At 40.4% G+C, this 15,642-nt stretch overlaps 1 protein-coding gene and 2 pseudogenes across 17 annotated transcripts in view; 1 reads left to right on the forward strand and 2 right to left on the reverse strand.

Annotated features, from left to right (window-relative positions):
• Positions 1–15,642, reverse strand: part of R3HDM2 (R3H domain containing 2) — a 148,124-nt gene that overhangs the window by 94,432 nt on the left and 38,050 nt on the right. For 7 of the 17 annotated variants that reach the window (XM_068559707.1, XM_068559706.1, XM_068559696.1 and 4 more), the window contains exons 1-2: positions 15,078–15,096; positions 10,711–10,773 (exon numbers count right to left, since the gene is read on the reverse strand). The exons of 1 other annotated variant lie outside the window; for it this stretch is intronic. The gene's annotated coding sequence lies outside the window, so the exon portion shown is untranslated. Of the gene's footprint in view, positions 1–10,710; positions 10,779–15,077; positions 15,098–15,642 lie in introns of those variants that run through there. 9 more of the 17 variants (XM_068559693.1, XM_068559692.1, XM_068559694.1 and 6 more) reach the window with 3 other exon arrangements.
• Positions 7,685–8,488, reverse strand: LOC137775816 (BOLA class I histocompatibility antigen, alpha chain BL3-7-like; annotated as a pseudogene).
• Positions 14,593–15,148, forward strand: LOC137774629 (putative hydrolase RBBP9 pseudogene; annotated as a pseudogene).

Genomic DNA, 15,642 nt, shown 5'->3' on the forward strand with positions numbered 1-15,642 from the left:
GCTGGGCTTCAAGAGACACTGAACAACATCAGAAGTATCTTTTTGTCTGAGTTATATTTAGCCTCCATTCCCACCTCACCCCCCAACTGGCCCTTTTTTTAAAACAACTTAAGAAAGGAAGGAATTTTGGGACAGTAGTTAATAACAGTGGATGTTCCTAATGTTATTGAAAACTCTGGGGGTTGGGGTGGGGATCTCACTTCTGACTAAGTTGGAATAACAGGGATGATGTTTATCTTCCTGGAAGAAACAATAAAAAACCAGACAAATGTGTGAAACACTGGTGTTTAAGACACTGGACAACAGGCAATGAAGGACAATGATTCCTCAGAGATGGGAAACAAATAAGGTAAGCTCTATGATTACCCAAGTTTAATGCCTAGGGAGAGTTTCCAAGAAATGTCAAAAGAGGGAGTCTAAGGGGAACCTAGGCATGCTCCAACATGCTCCCTAAGTGGAGAACACAGGAGTGAAAGTCTGAGAGAGCAAAGGAGTCTAGAGCTCATAGAAGAGAGTAAGCCACAGATTGGAGAAATATCTGCAAACCACATATCCAACAAAAGACTTGTATACAGAATATATAAAGAATTCTCAAAACTCAACAGTAAAGAAACAAACAATCCAAATAGAAAATGGGCAAAAGACATGAACAGACATATTCAAAATCATTAGCCATTAGAGAAATACAAATTAAAACCAAAATGAGATATCACTGCATACCTATCATAATGGCTAAAATAAAAAATACTGTTTGGAATTCCCTGGTGGTCCAGTGGTTAGGATTCCATGCTCTCACTGCCAAGGGCCTGGGTTCATTCACTGATCAGGGAACTAAAATCCCACAAGCTGCGCAGCATGGCCAAAAAAAACGAAACAAAACAAAAAAACTGTCAATACCAAATGTTGGCAAGGATGCAAAGAAACTAAATCACTCATACATAGCTGGTAGGAATGTAACATGGCAAAGCCACTCTAGAAGAAAGTCTAGCAGTTTCTTATTAAATGAAATATGCAATTACCATGCCACCCAGCAACTGTACTCTTAGACCTTTATTCCAGAAAAATAAAAACTTATGTTTACACAAAAACCTGTCTGTGAATGTTCACAGTAGCTTTATTCATAATAGCCCAAAACTGGAACCAATACAGAAGTCCTTCAACAGGTGAATGCTTAAACAGACTTGGGATAGCCACACCATGGAACACTACTCAGTAATAAAAGGGTACAAACTATTGATACACACACACATATACAACTTATATGGACCTCAAGGGAATTATGCTGAGTGGGGGCAAAAAAAGTCAACCTTAAAGGGTTATATACTGTATGATTCCATTTAAATAACATTTTGAAATGACAATATTATAGAGATGGAGAACAGATTAGTGGTTGCCAGGGTTACAGGTTTATGAGTGGGGTGGAGGTAGGTAGGATAGGAGTGGTTATAAAAGGGCAACAAGGACTTCGCTGGTGGCCCAGTGGTTAAGACTCCATGCTCCCAATGCAGGGGGCACGGGTTTGATCCTTGGTCGGGGAACTAAGATCCCCAATGCTGCGTGGTGCAGCCAAAAGAAAAAAAAAAGGGCAACAGGAAAAATTCTTGTTTGAATAGAACTGTTCTGTACTTTGATGGTGGCTGTAGATATACAAATTCACACATGATGAAATTCCATAGAACTACACACACACACACACACACACACACACACACACACAGGAGTAGATGTAAAACTGGTCAGATACGAATAAACTCTGAAGACTGTACCAATATCAATTTCCTAGTTTTGATATTGTCCTATAATTATCCAAGCGTTACCACTGGGAGAAAATGGGTGAAAAACACATGGAACATGTACAACTTCTTATAAATTATACTTATTTCATAATGAAAAGTTAAGATAAATGACTGAGAAACAATACAGATTATAGAAATAGTAAAGAAAGATATTTAGAAAGTTATTATAACTGCATTCCATATATGCAAAAATCGAAAGGAAAAAGTAGGCACGTTAGAAGAAGTAAAAAAAATCTCTGATATGTTAGAGATAAAACTACACTATGTAAGACTAACAGCAGATTAGAAATTACAACAGAATACATCAGGGGAAAAAACTAAATAAAATGAACAGTGGACTGTGGAATAATTTCAAATTACCTAACATATGTGTCAGTGGTATCTCCAAAGAAGAGAGAGGAAAAAAATATTACAGAAACAATAACTTAAAAGTTTCCAAATTGGAATAAAACTATAAATACACAGATCCAAGAAGCTCAAAGAACAAAACACCTCATTACCAAACTACCTAAAACGAGTAATACAGAGTAAATCTTAAAAGTAGCCAGAGAAGGGGCTTCACTGGTGGTGCAGTGGTTAAGAGTCTGCCTGCCAATGCAGGGAACATGGGCTCGAGTCGGTCCGGGAAGATCCCACGTGCCGCGGAGCAACTAAGCCCGTGCACCACAACTACTGAGCCTGTGCTCTAGAGTCCACAAGCCACAACTACTGAGCCCGCATGCCACAACTACTGAAGCCTGAGTGCCTAGAGCCTGTGCTCTGCAACAAGAGAAGCCACCGCAATGAGAAGCCGGCACACTGCAACAAAGAGTAGCCCCCGCTCGCTGCAACTAGAGAAAATCCATGTGCAGCAACAAAGATGCAATGCAGCCAAAATTAAACAAATAAAATAAATTAATAAAAAAAAAAAAGTAGCCAGAGAAAAAGGACTTATTATCTATAGAGGAACAAAGATGGAGGTAACAACAGAATTCTCGCTGGAAACTATTCAAGTCAGAAGACAATGGAGTGGTATCTTAAAGGACTGAAAGAAAAAAAAAACTGTCAACCAAAAATTCTATACTCACAGAAAATATCTTTCAAAAATGAAGGCAAAATAAAGTAAATAAAATAAAACTTTTTTATTTAAAATAAATAAAACTTTTCAGACATACAAAAGCTGAAAGAATTCATCACCAGCAGACCTGTACTAGTCCTTCAAGATGAATGAATATGATAACAGATGAAAATCTGGATCTACATAAAGGAGTTAAGAGCATAAGTGGTAACAATGTGGGTAAATAGATAAAACTCTTTCTTCGTTATTTAAATATCTTTTTAAAATACTAAACTATTCAAAGCAAGAATAATTTAAAATATATTGTACAATTTATATATACAAGTAAATGTATGCCCAGGAGGGAAGAAACAGAAGTACAGTATTGTAAAATCTTATACTATACAAGAAGCAATATAACAACATTTCCTTGAAGCAGAATGTATGGCCCACAAGGAAAAATGGCAGTCAACGGAAAGTCACTTAGGGAGCCCAAACATTGGATTTAGATAGAATTTTAAAATAAGATCAGCCATTTTAAATAAGATCAAAAAAGGAAAGAGGGAGGGAGGAAAAAAAAATCAAAAAAGTTAAGATAACTATGACTAAAGTACTAAAGAAAAAGTATGAGAAAAATACCTCACCAAAAATAGAATATTAATAGAAAGACAGAAATTACAAAAAGGAACCACAAATGGAAATTTTGGAGTTGGAAACTACAATAATGGAAATGAAAAACATCAGTAGAGAGTTCAACACAAGACCTGAGCAGGAAGAAGGAATAATCAACAAACTTGAAGCTAGGTCAATTAGGCTAGATCTGTCTGAGGAACAGAAAGAAAAAAGAATAAAGAAAAATGAACAAAGCCTCAGAACAAAGCCTAACAATTCATATTGGGAGTCCCATGACAAGAGAGAAAGGATATTTAATGAAATAATGGCCAAATTTTTCTCAAACACTAAATCTGCAAATCCAGGAAGCTCATCAAAAACCATGGAGGTCAGAAGGCAATGGAAGATTTATTCAAAGTGCTGAAAGAAAAAGACTATCAACCAAGAATCCTATCTCCAGCAAAGCTATCCTTCAAAAACAAAGGAGAAATTAAGACATTCCTAGATAAAAATGAAAGAACTCATCACTAGCAGATCTAGTTTACAAGAAATACTAAAGACAGTCACTCAGGCTGAAATAAAAGGACTCTAAGGCAGTATCTCAAATCCAAACAAAAAAATTAAAAGTACTGGTAAAAGTAACTATATAGGTAAATGTAAAAGATAGTATAAATAAATGTTTTGTTTGTAACTCTTTGTCTATCTGATTTAAAAGACAACTAAATAAAGCTATGATTATAAACCTGTGTTGATGGGCACACAATGTACAAAGATGTAATTTGTATGTAACAGAACAAAAGAGAGAAGAGGGAACAGAGCTATACAGACACAAAGTTTTGCACACGACTGTAACTGAGTTGGTATTAAATTAAACTACATTGTTATAAATTAAGATGTCAATTGTAATCCCCAGGACCACTAAGGAAATAACTCAATTTCATAAAAGGAATCTGCAAAACCCCATAAATAACATCCTACTTAAAGACTGAATGCATTTATCCTAAGCTCAGTAACAAGACAAAGACATAAACTTTTGCACTGGAGGTTCTAGCTAAGGCAATGAGGCACTAAGAAGAAAGAAAAGGCATCCAGACTGGAAAAGAAGTAAAAACGATCTCTATTTGCAGATGACAAGATCCTGTATCTAGACAATCCTAAGGAATCCACTAAAAACTAATAAACAAGTTCAACAAGGTTGCAAGATACAAGGTCAATATACAAAAATTGATTGTATTTCTATACACAAGCAATGAACAACTCAAAAGTGAAGTTAAGGGGGGAAAAATTTACAATGGTAACAAAAATAATACTTAGTTATAAATTTAACAGAAGAAGTGTAATGGGGTAGAGTTAAAAAAATGTAACTTGTATATTGAAAATCACGAACTATTATTGATAGAAATGAAATAATATCTAAATAAGAGTAAATCCATCCTATGTGCATCAATTGGAAGACTTACTGCTAAGATGGTAACACTCCCAAAACTGATCTACAGATTCAAAGCAATCCCTATCAAAATCCTGGCTGGCTTTTTTTTTGCATAAAATGACAAACTGATCCTAAAATTCACATGGAAATGCAAGGGACCTAGAATAAACAACATAATCTTAAAAAAGAACAACAAAATTGGAGGACTCATATTTCCCAAGTTCAACTAACTACACAAAGCTACAGTAATCAAAACAGTATTGTAGTGGAATAGCATTGAAAGTCCAGAAATAAATCCTTACATTTATGGTCGACTGATTTTTGACAAGGGTGCCAAGACAATCAAATAGGCCAAAGACAGTCTTTTCAACATGCAGTAATGAGACAAGTGGATATCTATACATAAAAGAAAAAGTTGGAACCATACCTCACACCATACACAAAAATTAACTCAAAATGGATCACAGACCTAAATGTAAGAGCTAAAACCATAAAACTCTTAAAGAAAAAAATAGATTCAGTGGACTTAATCAAATTTAAAACTTTTGTCTATAAACAATACCATCAAGAAAATGAAAAAACAACCTATGGAAGAAATATTTGCGAAGCATACATCTGATAAGGAACTTGTACCCAGAACTCTTACAACTCAATAATAAAAAGACAAGTTATCCAATTTTTTAAAAGGCAAAGGATTTAAATAAATATACATTTTTCCAAAAAAGATATACAAATGGCCAATTTGTACGTGAAAAGATGCTCAACATCACTAGTCACCAGGAAAATGCAAATCAAAACCATAATGAGATACTACTTCACACCCACTAGGATGGCTGGACTCAAAAAGACAGACAATAAGACGTTTGATGATGATAGACAAATTGGTACTCTCAAACATTGTCGGTGGGAATGTAAAATCATGCAACCACTTTGAAAGCAGTTTGACAGTTCCTCAGAAAATTAAACATACAGTTACCATATGATCCAGGCATTAGACTTCTAGGTTTATAGTCAAGAGAAATGAAAACATATTTCCACACAAAAACTTGTACATAATTGTTCATAGCAGCATTATTCACAGTACCCCAAAGTGGAAACAACCTAAAAGTCCACTAACTGATGAATGGATAAACAAAATGTGATATATCCACCACACAACAGAATATTATTCAGCCATAAAAAAGAACAAAGTACTGGGAGTTGCCTGGTGGCCTAGTGGTTAGGATTCCAGGTTTTCACTGTCATGGCCCAGGTTCAATTCCTGGTGGGGGGACTGAGATCCCGCAAGCCACATGGCGCACCCAAAAAAAAAGAACAAAGTACTGATACATGCTAAAACTTGGATGAACCATGAAAACATTATGCTAAATGAAAGAAGCCAATCACAAAAGTTCACATATTGTCTGATTTCTTTTATATTATATATCCAGACTAGGCAAATCCATAGAGACAGAAAGCAGATTAGAAGTTACCAAGGGATGGGGGGAAGAGAGAATGGGGAATGATTAGTTAATGGGCATGGGGTGGTTTATGGAATAATGAAAAAGTTTTGGATCTAGAAAGTGCTTGTGATTGCAGAACACTGTAAATATACTAAATACCAATGAACTGTACACTTTAAAATTGTTAATTGTACGCTACGTGAATTCACGTCAAAAAAAAAGAAAAAAAATAAAGAAAGAAATTAACTTGGAGGGAAAAATCAAGTATATGTCCATACAAAGATTTGTACACAAATAATCATAGCATAACTTTATCTGTAACTGCCAAAAACCGGAATAAACCCAAATGTCCATCAGTAAGTGAATGCATGAACAAATTGTGTTACAGCTGTACAAAAGATCACTACTCAGCAACAAAAAGGAATAACTATTGATACATGCAACAACATAGATGAATCTCAAAATAATTAGCTTGATAAAAAAAGCCAAACCAAAAATAAGTAAATATGAGAGTATACACTTTATGATTCCCTTTATATAAAATTCTAGACAATGCAAACTACTCTATAGTGACAGAAAATTGATCAGTGGTTGCCAGGAGACCACAGAGGTTGGGAGAAGGATAACAAATGGGGATAAGAAAACTTGTGGAGGTGATAAATATGTTCATTATGTCTTTTTTTTTTTTGTATTCCATTGTTTATACCAAGGAATGAGTGAGAAATCCATCCAGGGAATAGTTTCAGAGAGCAAGGATTCATAGATTTTCATTATCTTGAGCTGATAACACTTCGTCAGTCTTCCACCTGGCTACATACCCCAGGGTAGAAAAACCAACATGTGTCTCCAGCATACGTCTTGCTCTTTTCTTCCCAGGAAAAAACAAGGTTTAAGTGTGGATTTAAGGCTCCTCCCCAACCTGAGCGCTCTCTGATCACTGACCTCAGTCGTTCTCAATCCGGCTGAATCCCAAGATTGCTTGTAAGGATTGCTGCAAAATACTCAGGCTTCTTCCCAGACCCACCATCTCAGAATGCTGGGCACGGAGCCCAAGATTTGCTTATTCAACAAGCCCTACAGGTGAGGCTGGTGCACAGCCACGTGGGAATCCTGGTCTACGTTCTTGCTACTAAATGTGATCTGAAAGCAGAATCAGCACCAACCTTGTTATAATACAGAATCCCATGCCCTACTACAGACCTTCTGAATCTTACCAAGATGTCCCGATGATTCTTATGCAAATTAAAGTTTAGGACTCCCTGGTCTCTGTGCTGTCTAGACGCAGTGCCAAAACTCTGCAGTCTGCTCAGGTGTGTGGTCTGATCAGATCACATAGCACTGGGACTTCCAGGGTTTAATCCTTGTTCCTTTCCAGTTTTTGGTTCTTTGGAAAAGATGGAAAGAATAATCCAGGAAACAGCGCTTTAGGACTGGTGAAAGATAACATCACAGCCCTGGGCACTGTCGCTGCCTGAGTGCTTCTTCCTCCAGATCACAGCTCCAGCCACCACAGCTCCAGTGACCACCAAGAGAACCAGGCCAACAACGATGCCATGAGGACGGTGGGCTGAAGAGGTTCGGCCTCGCTCTGGTTGTAGTAGCCGCGCAGGGTGTTCAGGTTCACTCGGAAAGTCTGTGCGTGGTGCTTGTAGATCCCCGAGTTCCGATCCCAATACTCCGGCCCCTCCTGCTCCACCCATGGCATCTGCGGCTCCATCCTCGGATTCGGGGCGTCGCTGTCGAACCGCACGAACTGCGTGTCGTCCACATAGCCGACAGAGATGAAGGGGGACTCCCCGCGGCCGGGCTGGGACACCCCGGTGTAGAAATTCCTTAGGGAGTGGGAGCCTGGGGGCAGGGAGGGGCACGGTCCCGGGGTCCGAGGTGTTGGGGCCGGGAGGGGGAAGGGGGCGAGGGGCTCGTGAGACCTTCATTATGTCTTGATTGGCGTGACAGTTTTACAGTGAACACATGTCAAAACTTAACAAATTGTACGTTTTAATATGTACAGTTTACTGTATGTCAATTATTAAAAGCCTCAATTAAGCTCTTTTTTGAAAATATGATAGGGCAATGTACACATGCTGGCAACTCAATAATTGATAAGGTAGTAATAAAGCGGTTTTACTTTACCTTGCTGAGTGTACAGGCAACTCCTGGCAACATTAAACATGGAGAACCACTCAAAGTAGCATATAAATTTGAATTTTTTTGTGAACTTAAAAATACTTCCATGACTTCTCTGGTGGCGCAGTGGTTAAGAATCTGCCTGCCAATGCAAGGGACACGGGTTCGATCCCTGGTCCGGGAAGATCCCACATGACACGGAATGACTAAGCCTGTGCACCACAACTATTGAGCCTGCGCTCTAGAGCCCACGGGCCACAACTACTGAGCCCACTTGCCCCAACTACTGAAGCCTGCGTGCCTAGAGCCTGTGCTCCGCAACAAGAGAAGCCACCGCATTGAGAAGCCCATACACCGCAACGAAGAATAGCCCCTGCTCACTGCAACTAAAGAAAAGCCCACGTGCAGCAACGAAGACCCAATGCAGTCAAAAATAATAAATAAATTTTTAAAAATTAAAAAAAAATACTTCCGGGGGACTTCCCTGGGGTCCAGTAGTTAAGAATCCACCTTCCAATGCAGGGGACATGGGTTCGATCCCTGGTCGGGGAACTAAGATCCCATATGCCACGGGGCAACTAAGGCTACGCACCACAACTACTGAGCCCACGCGCTCTGAAGCCCGCACACCACAGATAAAGAGAAGCCCGCGCGCTGCAACGAAGAGCCTGCGCGCTGCAACTAAGACCCGATGCAGCCAAATACATAAATAAAATTTTAAAAAAAAGAAACTTCCATTAACCTACATTATAATTTCAGAGATGCTCGATCTTCATTTTTGACTGATCTTCAGTCGGTAGTGCTAGACACCCTGCCAGTTCTGGCAAGTACTACAATTACTGTAATCTGTAAACAAGCATTTAGATACACCAAAAAAAGCTCCTACAAGAAACCCTAATAAGGTTCCTTAAACTTGAAAATACTTGTGAATAGTATCTCAAGCGTGATGAAATCAACAAAAAAAACTCTATTATCTATATTAATCACCTCTTAAGAATTCCTCAATTATAGATATCTACCTTTTGTAGATATTTACTCAAAAAATATAAACTATTGCAAAACTTTTTATCTACTTTCTAAAAAGTTCAAAAAGCTTTAAGGTTAAAAACCCTAAGCTGGGGCTTCCCTCCTGGCGCAGTGGTTAAGAATCTGCCTGCCAATGCAGGGGACACGGGTCCGAGCCCTGGTCCAGGAAGATCCCACACGCTGCAGAGCAACTAAGCCCATGAACCACAACTACTGAGCCTGCACTCTACAGCCCGCGAGCCGCAACTACTGAGCCCACATGCCACAACTACTGAAGCCCGTGCGCCTAGAGCCCGTGCTCTGCAACAAGAGAAGCCACTGCAATGAGAAGCCCGCACACCGCAATGAAGAGTAGCCCTCACTCGCCACAACTAGAGAAAGCCCGCGCACAGCAACAAAGACCTAACACAGCCAAAAAAAAAAAACCCTAAGCTGAATTTTTCTTTACCAAAAGATATTTCCACTGTTTTAAAGACAAACTAAAAGGACTTTCCTGGTGGTGCAGTGGTTAAGAATCCTCCTGCCAATGCAGGGGACAAGGGTTCGATCCCTGGTCCGGGAGGATCCCACATGCTGTGGAGCAGGCTAAGCCCATGTGCCACAACTACTGAGCCTGTGTTCTAGAGCCTGCGCGCCATAACTACTGAGACCACGTGCCACAACTACTGAAGCCTGCACGCTCTAGGGCCCGCCTGCCACAACTACTGAGCCCGTGTGCTGCAACTACTGAAGCCCACACGCCTAGAGCCCGTGCTCCGCAACGAGAAGCCACCGCAATGAGAAGCCCGCACACCACAACGAAGAGCAGCCTCTGCTCACCGCAACTAGAGAAAGCCCATGCACAACAATGAAGACCCAACGCAGCCAAAAAAAAAAAAAAAAAGACAAACTAAAAGCATGATGTATTCAGCAATGAGGAAAAGTTATGGAAATGAGGGTGAAGTACAGCCAATCAAAACCATTTTACATTCACGATATTTATGCCAGGTAAGAAATGACATCACCTAACCCAAGCTACCATCATCTCTCACTTTGACTATTACAGTAGCCTTTTTCCATTTTTTAATTCAGATTAATTCAATCTTGATATACTGTGAGTCTCAATCTCTTCATCTATTAAATGGGTGCAGTAACACTCCCAACCTTATGAGATTGTGTGAGGATTAAATGAGATCAAGGGTAAAGCACTTAGTTTGTTGCCTGGCACATAAGAAGTATTCCATAAATGTTATCTATTATTACCTGAATAAATGTTCAGCCTCCATGAGTCCAGTGCTGGAATGGCGTCACATATAAGTAACAAGTCTAACCTCCAAAAAAAAAAAAAAAAAAGGTAAGTTAAAAGCAATTTCAATCTTAATATATTGAGACTCTCAAAGAAAATAAAAAGATCTATTTCAAATCAGCTTCTTAATATCTTCTTTCCCAATTCCTTTTGCTCACAATATTTCTTATAATCCTACACCTTGTGCTGAACCCTCTATATCCATCCCTACTCTCAATTCACAATAAAACACTATTCATTTGGCTCTTTCCCCTCTGTTGATCCCCTCTACTTACAAGCAGTTCCCGGTCCCCTTTCTAATACAAACAAATCATCCAGTCTTACTCCTTGAAATTCTTCAGCTGTTTTTTACCCATTATCCTTCCACACAAGACAAATCTAGAAACTGAGCTAGCAGATCTAGAATATCTCTTGGTAGGTGCAAAGCAAAAGCAGAGGTCAGAGACAGAATTTTCTTCTATGAGTAGAAATAAGTATCACAAACACATAATTTAATATCTCCTCACTCCAACTGCAATATTTATTATTATTGCTCTTACAGGACTCTGAGGGCTGGCTGCTGCTTAATCCACTTCAACAACCCAGAGTGCTGAGTGCCACCACCGGAACCCTTAATATGCGCAAGCCAGCCTGTGTTCTTGGAAGCCCAAAAAACCTAAGCCCCACTGCGTTCTACACAGTGAGGAGTATCCCTAACTTATAATTTTGTCTTATAACTCTATCCTGTGGATATCACATCAAAAGTCCACCTTCCCAATATCTTACACAGATTTCTATGAAAAAGCTCTTCTAGTTTTTTTATGGCCCCTTCCTCTCAGGGTTTTGGCATTAGAGACGTATGGTAGTTTGGTTAGGATTGGGAGGCATGACCAAACGATATTGCCCTTCCCCTTTTCACTGCCAATCTTGGTCCTGAAACATGGCTGCATGGTGAATTTTTTCCCCAGGAAATGCCTTGTTCTCCCTCATGCAAAGAAATTACTGGCTGGGTTGCCTTTCCCTACAGGCCCTCAAGTCATGCCCAGATGTGTGGGATTTTTAAGTGAGCAGAGTAGGTTCAGGCTGAGAGCCTTGCCACACCAAAAAGTCACTCTCCAGCTCTGAGTCAGAGAATCAAGAACAACATAATTCAAAGCACACACTAGTACTTATTGCTATAATGGTTTTCTTGCCCTATCTGTAATCTTAACAAAATTAAAAGTGAAATACTTTCTGAAAGAAGTTGAATTCCCTTCTGCCGTCCATCTTCTAGCCTCCATATAATTGCAGTTTTTTAATAAAATGCAATAGCCTCTTAACTAATCATTCTACTTCTGCTCTGGGCACTCTGCTATCTGTTCTCCCCAGAGAATCAAGAGTGATTTTTTTTTTCTTTAATTGAAGTATAGTTGATTTACAATGTTATGTTATGAGTGATCTTTTTAACACGTAATTCCGATCACTGAGCTTCCTTGCTCAACCAGCTTCCTTCCACCAGTGGCTTCCCATCATCCCAAGCAAGGTCTACAGAGCCTTATAAAATCTGGCCCCTGCCTACTCTTGAACATACCAAACCACATACTTCCCACAAGTCCTTTGTATTTGTTTTTCCTCCTGCCCAAAACAGTTGTCTTTCATCAGGAAATGCTGGTTCTGCCTCCCGTCAATTAATAGTTCATATGTCACTATGAAGAGGTCTGACCACCCAATTTGAAGTATCCCCTTCTCCCTTACTCTCAAATCACATCATCATATCAATCTTCTTCATAGCACTATACTCTGTAATTATCTTATTGATTTATTTGAAAATTGTCTATCTTCTCAAACAAGAATGTAAGCTCTTTGAGGGCAGAAATCTTATGTGTCTTGTTCATATGTGCCTCCAATGCCAAATAGTGTCTGACACATAATAAGCACTGTAACAGTTTTCTAATGGTTTGCTTCATTTACAAAGCCAAGTACTACCTCTAAGGTGTTAGGTTTTTAAAAACTTATTTCTAGGGACTTCCCTGGTGGTGCAGTGGTTAAGAATCCACCTGCCAACGTAGGGGACAAGGGTTCGATCCCTGGCCCAGGAAGATCCCACATGCCGCGGAGCAACTAAGCCCGTGCACCACAACTACTGAGCCTGCGTCCTAGAGCCCGCAAGTCACAACTACTGAGCCCGTGTGCTGCGACTACTGAAGCCCGTGTGCCTAGAGGCCATGTTCCGCAACAAGAAAAGCCAACGCAATGAGAAGCCTGCGCACCACAACGAAGAGCAGCCCCCGCTCTCCGCAACTAGAGAAAGCCTGCGCGCAGCAACGAAGAACCAACGCAGCCAAAAAAACAAACAAACCAAAAAAAAAAACCCAAAAAACGTATTTCTACAGCCAATAAAATGGCCAGGCTTCAAAACCCTATGTTCTCTTCCACATTCTAACAATCTGCCTTGTATTCTCAGAAAGCTCCCTTCCTTTCTCTGAAGGTAAAATTTGCCCTCAGAAAATTAAGATGGCAATCTTAGCTGGCAACACTGTTCTCTAGGTCTGTGGGTTTCAGATCCAATGTTCTCAGGCAGCAGCAATTACCAAAACTCTGGCTACTAGTATTGCACTGAGGAGTGCCTCACGTACCAGAACCACCAGGCTAATCTGACGAAGCTGCAAACACCTGTGAGAGTACCATAGTTAGTAAGAGTTCTGTGAGGCACTCCCAACGCCTTAAAGATAACCTCACAGGAGTAGGAAGATTTAGTTCAGTCATCTGACTAGTGGCACATTCTATAAAGCCTTAATAATGACCCTGTCACCAGAAAAACAAATACTTTGTCCTAGCCTTCTATCAACTGCATTTAGCAACCAACATCCATCTTTTGCAATAAAATGCCACCTCTGAGTTCCTATTCCTATCAAATTATCACTGGTTTGAGCAATAGATAAATCAGAAACTACAGTTAACAAATCTACTTGTCTGGCACCCAAGACAATTAATTAAACTTACCTTAGAGATGCAGAATAGCCTCTAGTCACCTGGAGACAAGTTTTAAGATGCTAACAACTGTAACACTTCGGCACATCAAAATGGCTATAATGTGAAAAACAGCCACATGCCACTTCCAATGGTGCACCTATACTGAAAGTGACCTTCCCCCTCCAAAATAAATAATGTTTAAAGTCAGCTGAATCTTGAAGAATGACTCTGACTTTTCTCTAAAATAAGGGCTATGACAGCTACCTTAAGAGAGGCCCAATAAACTCAGGGCAAGGGGCTCACTGTGCTGACGTTGTCACCTCATCTAGGACTTGAGCTGATTCATCCTGATGGGCTGACAGGTCACTAAGACCTGCACCTTGCCCAAGATTCTTATTTACTTCACATATAAAAATACTGTCTACTCAAGACAACTGCAATCCAGACACCTTCTCCTGACAGGGAGGCTTTCCCTTCCTGACTTCACTGAGCACCCTGGGAAAAAAGTTGTCATTTCAGGCCCACTTTAGTAACTGTGGATGACTAACAAGGCATTGAAGGGCCAGGAAGAGAGCCCATAAAAAGACCAGAACGTTAAGTCTCAGCAATTACAAAAAAAAAAAAAAAGGATTTAAAAAAAAAGACCAAAATCACCTGGAGAAGAAACTAATCTCTCCAGCATTAACAGATGTTTGGTACAATTAACGTAATTTGAAAAGCAGTCACAAAGTCAAGACCTGAAAACATCTGGTCCTTGGCCACACCAAGAAATCACAGAAGACATCCTTTAACCAAGTAAGCTGTGTTCTAACATGAATTTCAAGAAGAAAGACAAGGAAAGGCAATTTTCAAAAATCCACAAACTATCCCCTTAATTTAAAAGGAAGGAAGGGAGGTTAGCTGCACTCATGGCGGCGCCCTGCAAGGCGGTGTGATCATCCTCGGGAACGGGGGCTGGGATGTGGCCACCCACGGCTGGTACGGCTGGGTGAAGAGGGGGCTGGAGCAGATACCTGGTTTCCAGTGTTTGGCTAAAAACATGCCTGACCCAATCACAGCTCGAGAGAGCATCTGGCTGCCCTTCACGCAGACGGAGCTGCACTGTGACGAGGAGATCATCATCATAGGCCACAGTTCCGGGGCCACTGCAGCCATGAGGTACGCAGAGACCCACCGGGTGTGTGCTATTGTGTTAGTGTCTGCGTACACGTCTGACCTGGGGGATGACAATGAACGGGCAAGCGGATACTTCAGCCACCCCTGGCAGTGGGAGATCAAAGCCAACTGCCCTCACATTGTGCAGTTTGGCTACACTGACGATCCTTTCCTTCCTTGGAAGGAACAACAAGAAGTGGCCAACAGGTTGGAAGCCAAATTGTACAGACTCACTGACCGTGGCCATTTCCAGAGCACGGAGTTTCATGAACTGGTGTGGTCAAGTCCATGCTGGAAGTGCCAGCATAACCAGGGTGGTTCCTGCTGTTCTGCGTAACAACATGGGAGCAGGGCAACGATCAGATTATTAACAGATGACAATCATCTACTATCAGATGAATAGCGGGCATGCAAAACAGATCAAATTAAGGTCCAAAAAACACACAAGTTTCAATGTTCAAACTAAATTACAAACAATATTTTCATTTTCCATAGAATCTACATCTCCTCAAATTACTCTGACCTAAAACAGTATTTTTCCCATTTGATAAGGGACATGGGACAGCTTAACCACCCTTACCTCTCCAAAGTGAATAAGACAGAAACGAAACCCAGGTTTCCTGATCCCTAGTCCAGATTAAAACTAAACAGGTTTCATGCTATGCTGTAGGAGTTGCAGCATAACATGTCCTTAAACATGTTGAGAGAGTGACACACAAGGAGGTTGAGGCAGGGGTCTGCAGGGTCAGGCAGGGATCGGTCTAAGACCAGACTGGCGAGGATTAGGGCGACGGGGAGAACTC

This window comes from Eschrichtius robustus, chromosome 13, assembly GCF_028021215.1.
Source record: "Eschrichtius robustus isolate mEscRob2 chromosome 13, mEscRob2.pri, whole genome shotgun sequence".
In the NCBI taxonomy this organism is placed as follows: Eukaryota; Metazoa; Chordata; class Mammalia; order Artiodactyla; family Eschrichtiidae; genus Eschrichtius; species Eschrichtius robustus.